Source organism: Leuciscus leuciscus (genome assembly GCF_965113295.1).
Source record: "Leuciscus leuciscus genome assembly, chromosome: 23".
NCBI lineage: Eukaryota > Metazoa > Chordata > Actinopteri > Cypriniformes > Leuciscidae > Leuciscus > Leuciscus leuciscus.
Genome location: NC_138747.1, coordinates 27,950,106 through 27,960,163, shown reverse-complemented (window position 1 = coordinate 27,960,163; position 10,058 = coordinate 27,950,106). Strand labels below are relative to the sequence as shown.

The 10,058-nt window shown below is 40.8% G+C and overlaps 1 long non-coding RNA gene across 1 annotated transcript; it reads right to left on the bottom strand.

The window, feature by feature from the left end:
• Nucleotides 1-646: 646 nt before the first annotated feature.
• On the bottom strand, nt 647-6,870 carry LOC309488386. The gene is made up of 4 exons (XR_014202107.1): nt 6,297-6,870; nt 6,027-6,142; nt 997-1,127; nt 647-785 (listed from the first exon to the last, which is right to left on the bottom strand). It is a non-coding gene; the product is annotated as an uncharacterized lncRNA (long non-coding RNA).
• Between the last annotated feature and the right edge of the window lie 3,188 nt (nt 6,871-10,058).

Genomic DNA, 10,058 nt, shown 5'->3' with positions numbered 1-10,058 from the left:
TTCAGTGTATTAGTATCCATAGAGACTGGCTCAGTGAGGTTAACACAGTTATTTGGCCCAAGCTTTGACCAGTGGCTTGTTTTGATAGTTTGTTAGGAGGCAGGCTACTGCAAAAAGCTGGTTGATACTGCCACAAATGGACAGAGGGATAATAGTGTCAAACAGTTTGTTCTCTTTGATGCGCCTAATTGTCCTCTCCACATGTATCCTTAACCGTGCAATGTCCTGAGTGACCAGCACTTCGCCATGAGACAGCTGTGACTTTTTACTCAGAAAAGGTGGTCTGTAAACTTTGCAAGGCACTAGGTCATCAATTCTGAATCCCTTGTCCACCATTACAGCCATATCTTTATCCAAAAGAGGGATAATGCCAGATTGCCTGAACAGTTCTTTGTCACTGATAGAGCCGGAATACAGTGAGGAAATAAAAGTAACAGCACCATGTGGTGACACACCAATCATTCCTTTCAGGGTAGTGTGGGATTTATACTGTGAAAACATTTCACTCTGTAAGAGCATCTGACATCTCATCTCTGTACAATCAATAAGGACTTGGGTGTCAGAGTATTTGCCGAATACACTCGGCATCGTGGCTCTAATTGTCTCAGGAGACATCCATATCCCAACAGCACCCAATAAGGTGCACAATTTACCCAGGTTTTGATTATCCTGCTGACGGTGGACTGATGAATATTGAAACGATCACCCAGATCTTTCTCCTTCAGTCCCAGTGATAGGTACACCAAGAACAGGAACAGTTCATCAATCATCGGAAGGCATCGGCTCTGGTGGGGAGCAGGGGGAACAAGTCTTAGTAGTAAAAATGATAATCATTGCATGGTCATCATAAATGTTTGTAAAGTGGGGGTCCAAAAGTCTGAGACCACTTGTATGTGGTTTTAATTATATTGAATTAGACAGTTGTGTTGTTACGGATGCAGATTTATCAGCAAGCTACTTTTATAAACAAAATGATTAAGTATGAACTATGCCAACCGGTCGACGAGGTGGATCAGTGGCATTGTCAGGAGCTGGAAGTGGATGACTGTGTACCAACACGCACTATTCTCCTTGTTGCAGGTTCAATCTGTCTCCAAAATGCCTGTAGGTGGCGGTAGCTGGCAAATCTAAAAGAGTGAAAGATTATTATTATTACCTTTAAAGGGATACTCCACTTTAAAATGAAAATTCTGTCATCATATACTCATCCTCATGTTGTTTCAAACCTGTATGAATTTCTTTCTTCTGCTGAACAGAACGGAAGATATTTAGAAGAATGTCAGTAATCAGACAGTTTTTGGTCTCATTGACTTCCATAGTAGGAAAAATATATACTATGGAAGTCAATGAGACCAGACATTGTCTGGTTACTGATATTCTTCTAAATATCTTCCTTTCTGTTCAGCACTGAAAACATGAGGATGAGTATATGATGACAGAATTTTCATTTTAAAGTGGAGTATCCCTTGTTGTTTGAAATTGAAGTGTAGAAACATCTACACTTATAGTTGGAGACCCAGCCTTCCGCAGCTGGTGTGGTGAACCAAAGAGCATTACCTCCGTCTTGTCACTGTTTAGACATAGAAAATTCCTAGACATCCATTTTTTAATCTCAGAAATACATAGAGAAAGAAAGGACACAGCCACATTAACATCAGGTTTTGAATGTATATAAACCTGGGTGTCATCTGCATAAAAGTGAAAACTGAGACCAAGTGATCTTAAAAGTTGACCAAGAGGATAAATGATCAATTTTACTCCAATTCATTGTTGAAATATAAATATAAGTCGGACATTATGGTTTATTATTCAATAGTGTGTCAACCCTATTATCGCCACGAAAAAATCTTTTTTTATTTTTACTGCCCCCCAGTGTCCTCTGGCTAGTACTACACTTTTTTGAAAACCAACTGACATCAACCGATTGGTGTCAATGCAGCAATGCTTCTATGCATACAAGCCATAAATAAATGACCATTGTGTGTGTCGCCAGTCACAACTGTTAGCTAACGTTACCATTAATCACACGTGTAAGCCAGTCGCTTTAGATGTAAGTTAGCTCATTCACTTTAGATGTAAGTTAGCTCATTCACTTTAGTTGTTGATCAGGTTAACTTCTACGGTTTTAACGTTATGACGCTGACTCGAGACACCTTCAATGATTAAAGGTTTACGTTAATTAACTTACCATTGAAAAATCTAAATAAGCCACGGGTAAACTTATGTTCCCTTTTGCAATTGGTCAGGAATTGATTAACGTTGACAAATTAACGTTAACTTACCTAGTGTAAACTAAGCGAGCTAACACCAAGTTAACATTTTCAAACTAACGTACATATACTTATCTACCAGAGAAAGTCAGCAGAGCAACATGTCTGGCATAAAATGTACAGGCTACTTAATACAGCAGCACATTTAAATGGTTGTTTTTTTCACTTACTTCAGTTTATCCGCGATGCAACCGATGATTCTCTCCGGTGCAGGAAAGTGATCCACGGAACGTAGACTTGAAGAGCGGTCTGAGACTGGTCGAGATTTGTGTTTAAACCAGCGCATGAACGCGCAATTATCTCAGATAACTCAATCCAGCTATACTAATCATAACTGGCAGGTGTGTTCGAAGAAACTAATTAGTCAGATCATGATTAGGCCGATGATATCACCTTGGATGTCTCATAATTTGATCTTGGATGTTTCAAGCAACGTACGAAGAACGGGCCCCAGTTGCTATGACAGCAAGTCCAGGATGAGCGTCGAAGAACTCAGTTAGCTGGATTTGATTGTTGGCGATTTGGCATGATCTTGGATTGTTTGGGTCTTCGACGCTCATCCTGGACTTGCTGTCATAGCAACTGGGGCCCGTTCTTCGTACGTTGCTTAAAACATCTGAGATCAAACGAGACATCCAAGATGATATCATCGTGCTAATCATGATCTGACTAATTTGGTTCTTCGAACACACCTGCCGGATATGATTAGTATAGCTGGATTGAGTTAGTGAGATAATTGCGCGTTCACGCGCTGGTTTAAAAGGGGATATGTATCGATAGTAGAAACATTGATCAGCAACGCTGCTATTGGCTGCTCACCATGGCCAAAGAGCGCGCTCAGTTTTTCAACGCAGCAGAGCAAAAATTTTTACTGGAAGGGTATGCAGAGTTTGAAAAAATAATTAAAACGCCAAGGAACACTGGGAATCAAATTGTGCAAAAGCCAGGAGAGAGGGCTGGCAAAAAGTAACTGCGCTCCGCTCGTTTGCAAGCCATGGTGTCTCTCGAGGAAAAACCAATATCGCGCTCGCGAAACTCATTTTCTCATGGGCGGGCCAAGGCAAAGAAGAGAAAGGGGAGGAAACCTTTCCCCTTATGATGACATAAGGGGAAGATTTCTAGATTCGCCCGTCTGAGCTTTCATTTTTTCAAAAATACCCAGGGCTTGGTTTACAGCCATCAAAACGTCTAGCCACTGGGGGACCATAGGTTTGTCTACAAAGTGTGCCATCAACAGAAAATGTAGTTATTTGTATTAGATCTGATCGAGAGTACTATAATTTGATTAGACCATAGACAGTAAAAGAAATGGACACGGCGACCCCATAGATTTCAATGGAGAAAAGTGAAGCAAATTAGAAGCACTCACTTCCTGATGGCTGAGCGTACTGCGCAGACTCAAATTGAGCTTGACGACGTAGACGTGACGTGAGCAACCTGTCTGACAGTTGTAAGTCTTCTAGTAGCTGTGCCAAGAGAAATCTGAATCAATCCCTTCCGAATCTTGCAGAGACGGAGAGCGTGAGTAGGAGGTGTCCATGAGCTAGGAGCATGAGCAACTTTATGACTCTCTATGGGCTTCTCCCTTGACTTTATCGGGCTTTATGCCTCCACGTCCCCCCGATTAACTGCAAGCTTCTCTTCCTGTCTATACGGTAATTTCCAGAGAGTCGCGTGGTTATGACGCAATCATTAGCCTATTTTTACAAAAACTGCTTCTACGGGGCCATAACGTAAGATACAAGGTAATGGAGCCTTTTATACATTGTCATGTTTCTTTAGAAATAAACAATGGACAAATGGAGTCTTTAAACGCCTCAGATGTAAAGTTATTCGCTGTCAAAGTGATGCCAAAATGAATGGGAGTCAATGGAATGCTAACAGCAGGTGATGGCTTGTTAGCCAATGGCGCCCCCGGGGATGGTACTCTTTCTGGATGCTGGATTACCCCCCTGGATTAGACAAGCAGCTAATTCTAAGAACGTGGATATGTTGTACAAATTGTTAGTAGAAAACCAAGAGCAAAACATTACCAACATAAATACAAAAAAAACAAAAAAACAAAACAAATGACTAATTTCGCAGATTCAAACACTGTCCTGCATAGCCTACCTTTTAATGCGACAGCTTTCGTGAACTGTCGTGTTCACTCTCAGTTTCAAGAGAGCGCCGCAGACACATACTGTGAGTGATGCTGCGGAGCGAGCGGGAAAACCCGGAGCGGATTAGCGGAATCAGCGGAATGCTTTGAGCGGAGCGGAGCGGTGGGGGTGGGGAAGAGGGGCACCTCAGTCAATGAGGCAGGCATGAAAACAGGTCAGGGGTAAAAAAGGTGAGAAGGATGCGGCAGCAAAAAATCCAATCCATATATATATATAGTGCTTTTTAATGTTAAATTCATCAATCTGGTGAAAATTAAACAAAGAAAAATTATTTTAGTTAGTGTCTGTCTACATTACTACTACATAATAATAGTTATAATATTAATCCCATGATAGTAATAGCCATATATTGTAAAACAACTGCACTGAAAAATAAAGGAAACTTTCATAATTAGTTTTGTACTAATTTCTATACTTGAAAGAGTATATTTCTATACTTCACATTAAAGGTGTGATTGGGCTAGCCCAGTGTCAATCAAGAAAAGAACCAAATGGGCCGCTGATCTACGTGTTTCATGGGGTGTCAGAAAAAAAAAAAAAAACTAACGCTGACTTTTTATTGACCAATGCATTACACACTAATTACGCAGTAACCCAGCGCCGCCAATTAAGCAAAACAAAACGAATGGGCCGCCGATGTACGAGTTTTATGGGCCGTTAAGACAAAAAACTAAACAAAAAAGTATGAGATGTATCGGCCCAAAAAGCACGTCGGCCCACCGGGAATCTCCCGGTAGTCCCGATGGCATTAGCCTACATGCCTGGACGTCACACAAAACAAAATCCTACCTGTAGCCTTTCACCATCCACTTATTTAGCTGCTGTCGCATCAGTTGACATGCCATCTCCTTTCCCCTCTTTCTTTTTCTATTTTTAGCCCCCGACAGCTTTTTTGCATTATCCATCTTTTTCGACGACAACTCACTAACTGTTACTCACGGCGCCCGCGCCCGCTCGCGATATTATCCCGCCCTCTTCTATGTCAAAAATAAAAATAATGACATTGGCAACATCGCTCTCTGTATCTGACAGGACAGTTGTAAGCTAACTTACCTCAGGCTTGCTTTCCGACGTGCGGTTCTTTGTTTGGCAGTGTGTCATCAGACTCGCGGTGTTAAAGACTTTGAAAACAATTCTGCCCTACTCTGACTCGGATTGGCTGTCAGGTTTCGGCATTAGGAATGATGATTGGTTTTTTAAAGCTGCTAAGTTTATGGTAACTAACTATAGAGATATAGCGGGTAAATGCTGGCCACGACCACGACCCCCCTTCCCACCCCATAAATATTTTCTCATCGGATCTGCACAAATCACGTAGGTGACCCATTTTGGTTTTAAAACGGCGAATTTCGCCGAAAGGTGAGGAGTTTTCATGCCTGAATGAGGGCAGAGGGGCAGTGGCTCTAGCCACCGGGCCACCCCCCTGTGCACGGCCCTGCATGCTTGATACTTTCCAGACAAGTTACATACTCTCCTGTCAATTGTTTCAAGAGCTTCACTTGGTCAAAAACCAAGTGATAACCTGTACAATGTAAAATTGTCAACATCAAATTATGTACTACATATTACAGCATTGTTTCAATACAAGACATACCAATGGACTCGCGCAGCTTTCTGTCTTCTTTGGGCACCAGATGTTCCTTCCTCACCCGAAACAAAGGACTTATTCGATTAGCTTGCGTTGATATAAGGACTGGTCTTCCTTCTCTGCTGTAAAACAAGAAAGTCTCGACTTACTCTATGTGCAATTACTATTGTTCTTGAAACATAAATTAAGACAGTTAAAAATAAGTTAATTTACCATACGATTCAGGAGAGAGCATTTGATGAGTAAATACCGATTTCAATATTCTAGAAACTTTACCTGGGAAGGGCTGATCCCGGCAAGATTCGCTGCGACTCACTAGTAGCTCTTGTGAGGGTTGGCTCTTAAAAGAGCTGTTGAGTTTGATATTGTAGAGCTTTAAAAAAAAAAAGGACCAAGTAATCCTGCAAGACAGAAAGGAAGGTAATTTTAATACATTACTTGCAAATAGTCAGTTTATGTATAACTGTAGGATATTTTTTTCTGTAAAGAGTGTTGAATAATTAAATTTTAAAAGCATTTTTATGTTATAAGTTCACTGATATGTGGGGGCATTTCTATGAATAAAAGTACATCTTTAATAGCAAGCAATAATCATGTGAAAATGATTTACATGCAAACGGGACAGTTATCAGCAGTGTAACTGATCTGATTATGACAAAATAATCGAGTATCTGATGTCATGTGACAAGTAAGATAAGCTTTTCCACCCCTGCAAACAGAGGTAGGTTATGAGGTGTGGAGAGACATCATGTATCACTGGAACATAAACAGACGGGGACCAATTTGTAATAATTGTAATTAGTGGTGCACGATATATCGGCCGCCGATATAATATCGGCCGATATGGTCATTTTTTACATATCGGTAAAAATATGGCCGATGTGAACAGGCTGATATTTGACGTGTGAAGTTGAAGATGAAGTTGACGATGCTGACTCGATCTTAGCAGTAGTGAATGTGCCTGAGATAAATACACATTTCATACAGATGACATAAGCAGAGAACAGTCTGTTTTCTTTCCTTTTGAATTGTTCTGTTTAAAAATAGACATTTCAAGCTTTCTATATATGTCTCCGGTCTGTGAGGCAGGTAGATTTCGGTTCATTTATGAGACGCGCTCCAGGTTCACGCGCCCTCGCCTCCGTGTCCTGATTAAATATTTTCTACTCTATTTACTTCTTATTTAATTCAATCCAGGCAATTGGTTGATGAAACATTTATCAAAATTAAGATACAATTAATACAAAACGAAATTAAATTTAAAGACAGGCTTTTTGTGCTTTCTGTTTGAGGTCTCTGTGAAAGTTTTAAAGCAGTCTTAGTGGCGCTTTCAGAGCGCTCATGTCAACTGTCCCGTCCGTAACATTGTTAACGCAGTCCAGTGCGACTTATGTTTTTTTCCTCTTCATGACACATTTTTGACTGGTCGTTTTTTGACTCGTAGATATTTGAATATATTGCTTGATATTTGATACCCGTTCGAATTAGATTTTTCTCAAAAGTGACAGCACGTGTGATTTGTGGATTACTGATAAGCGCGAGTGGAGAAACAGGCGTTTATTGATTCATTCTCAGTGTTGAGAAATGTAGCCTTCATGTGTTACGTTATTGTATTAATAATAACTAAAGTAGCCTACCTAATTATGTTACATATTTATTTTGCATGAAAACTAGCGCGTTCGTTACTTATGGATTAAAAAGTAGGCTACCGTTGTATCAGTGCTGCTCGAGCTCTCTCTCTCACAAACACGGACGCGCGCACACACAGAGAGAGAAGATAATTGTAAAATGAAAATGTTTACAATGTGTATGTGACATATTTTGCACACAGGTAAAGGTGCCCAATATCAGTCATTTCTAAAGTAAAAAAAAAAGTGTTTTGGAAATTAGCTCTTTATTTGATAATCATTAAAATTTGTTTTCCATACAGAGATATCGACATCGGTAAATATCGGTATCGGCCATAACAGCAATATTAATATCGGTTATCGGTATCGGCCACAATTTTCACATCGGTGCATCACTAATTCAGTTTTACAAAAGTGTTTTGTTACACTTGAGAAATATGAGGGAAGGAGAGCATTTCCGCTCCTAAACTGGCTCTATGGGGCCTCATAATGAGCCCTCCAGCACTGAACACTCTTTCAACTGGTGCTGAAGAAGCAGGTACAGAAAGCACTTTGACAGCTAGGGCATGCAAATGACGGTATTTGTCCTTGTTTTTCAACCAAAATACAAGGGCATCCTGCTCTGCCGGACAGCTCTGAATATCCTCCAGGTATGTATTTACCTCACTGTTGACACTTGGATGATATCCATGGGTGGAATTGTTCTTTTTGTGAGTTTTATATTTTGCCAGGAGCCGTGGAATCTTGTCGTTTGGGGGAGAATCCTGGGTTGGTTCTGTGGGTTCCTCACAGATGTCCAGGTCCACTTTCTTAGCCTGAGCGATCAAGCTGTCTGGAAAAAAAGAAAACAGAAGTAAATTTGACTCACTTCTTCTTCCACTTCAATAACCTTGCAAATACACTGTACTTTAAAGGGAGGATTTTGAAATAAATACCTGTTAGTGACTTCTGCAGTTCCTTCTTAGTATTTTGTATGGTGGTAGCACTGCCACTGGTTCTGACATTCATCCCGAACTGGGGGTCCAGCATCGCTCCCAGCATGTATATATCATGGCCAAATGGCAAATCAAGGCCATGATCTTCTGCCATTCATAATCCAACAAAGATGCCGGCAAATCTTCTTTTAAGTGAGGCTCTGAGGGCCCTGGTCAGTGGCCTACAGAGTCTCTTTTTCACTATCCATTTCTGTTAAATGAGAATGTAGCTCGAGGACAGTAGGGACAACCATGCTGGTGTAACAATTTTGTCACCCTCGGTCAATTCAGTGGCCTCAGCAAACGGTCCAAGAATTTGTGTAAGTTCTCTACACTGGGCCCATTCACGTTAGCTGAGGACAACATTCTCAAAGTCCACTGAGCACATCTGAGTTAGTGCAGTATGATCTAATTCGATGACTGCTTGTATTTGTCTGAATTGCGAATTCCACCTCGTGACACTTGAGACTGGAATGCTTTTACCACTTCCAAAAACAGCCTCAAATCGTGCTACTGTGCAGCAGACTGGCAAGTTTGGCCATTTTTGAGATTGCCCGAGACAGCACTTTTACTTCTTTCATCCCATCCCCGATAACCAGTTGAAGACTGTGGGCAAAGCAGGATAGCCGTTGACGGGAACCAAGAAGAAAGTCCGTATCTAACTGTTCCCCAACCATGTCCTCCTCATCCTCACTGTCATCTGAGTGGTCTGCCATAATGACTTTAAAAGCCTTCTTCGTGTTAGCTGCATTATCAGTGATGATAAAATCTACCTTATCACTGATATTGTAGTAGGGGTTGAACCGACTAGTCGATTAGTCGACTAGTCGACCTTAATGCAATGCCGTGACGCTTTAAGCTTGACGTCGACTAGTCGCGTTGATCATGTGACACTATGATTGTCACCATCAAGTGTGTGGAAATACTTCACTAAAGATGAAGCTTGTAAAAATGTCACTTGGAAAGTAAGTCTGTCCTGAAGTACAACAAAAGTACTAGTGCAATGCACACTCATCTGAAAAGGCATCCGCTAATGTTAAGTGAGGAATGCAAATCATCTCGACAGCAGTAAATTTACCCTTCGCAGGGAGTTTGATTGACAGGCGATCTGACCAATCATAATCCGCCGAATCCGCCATTTCTGTCCGACAAAGCAGTCAGGAGAGTTAGTAGATTAACGTTGGAGGATTTGAACTTGAATAACGGCGTGTACTGACGTCTTTCTGCAGTTAAAACAACATTCCTTCTTATGTATATTCATGTTTATTTGATGCTATAAATTAACTAGAAGGAAGAGATGATCGCTTCACGAGCAGCTTTAAGAGGCTCTACAGCGATCTGCCACAACACATTAAAGAGCCACAAAACGGTATTTATTGTTTACATTTCTTTATAAAATGACCAAATATGAAAGTTGAGACTTTGTTTACATATTA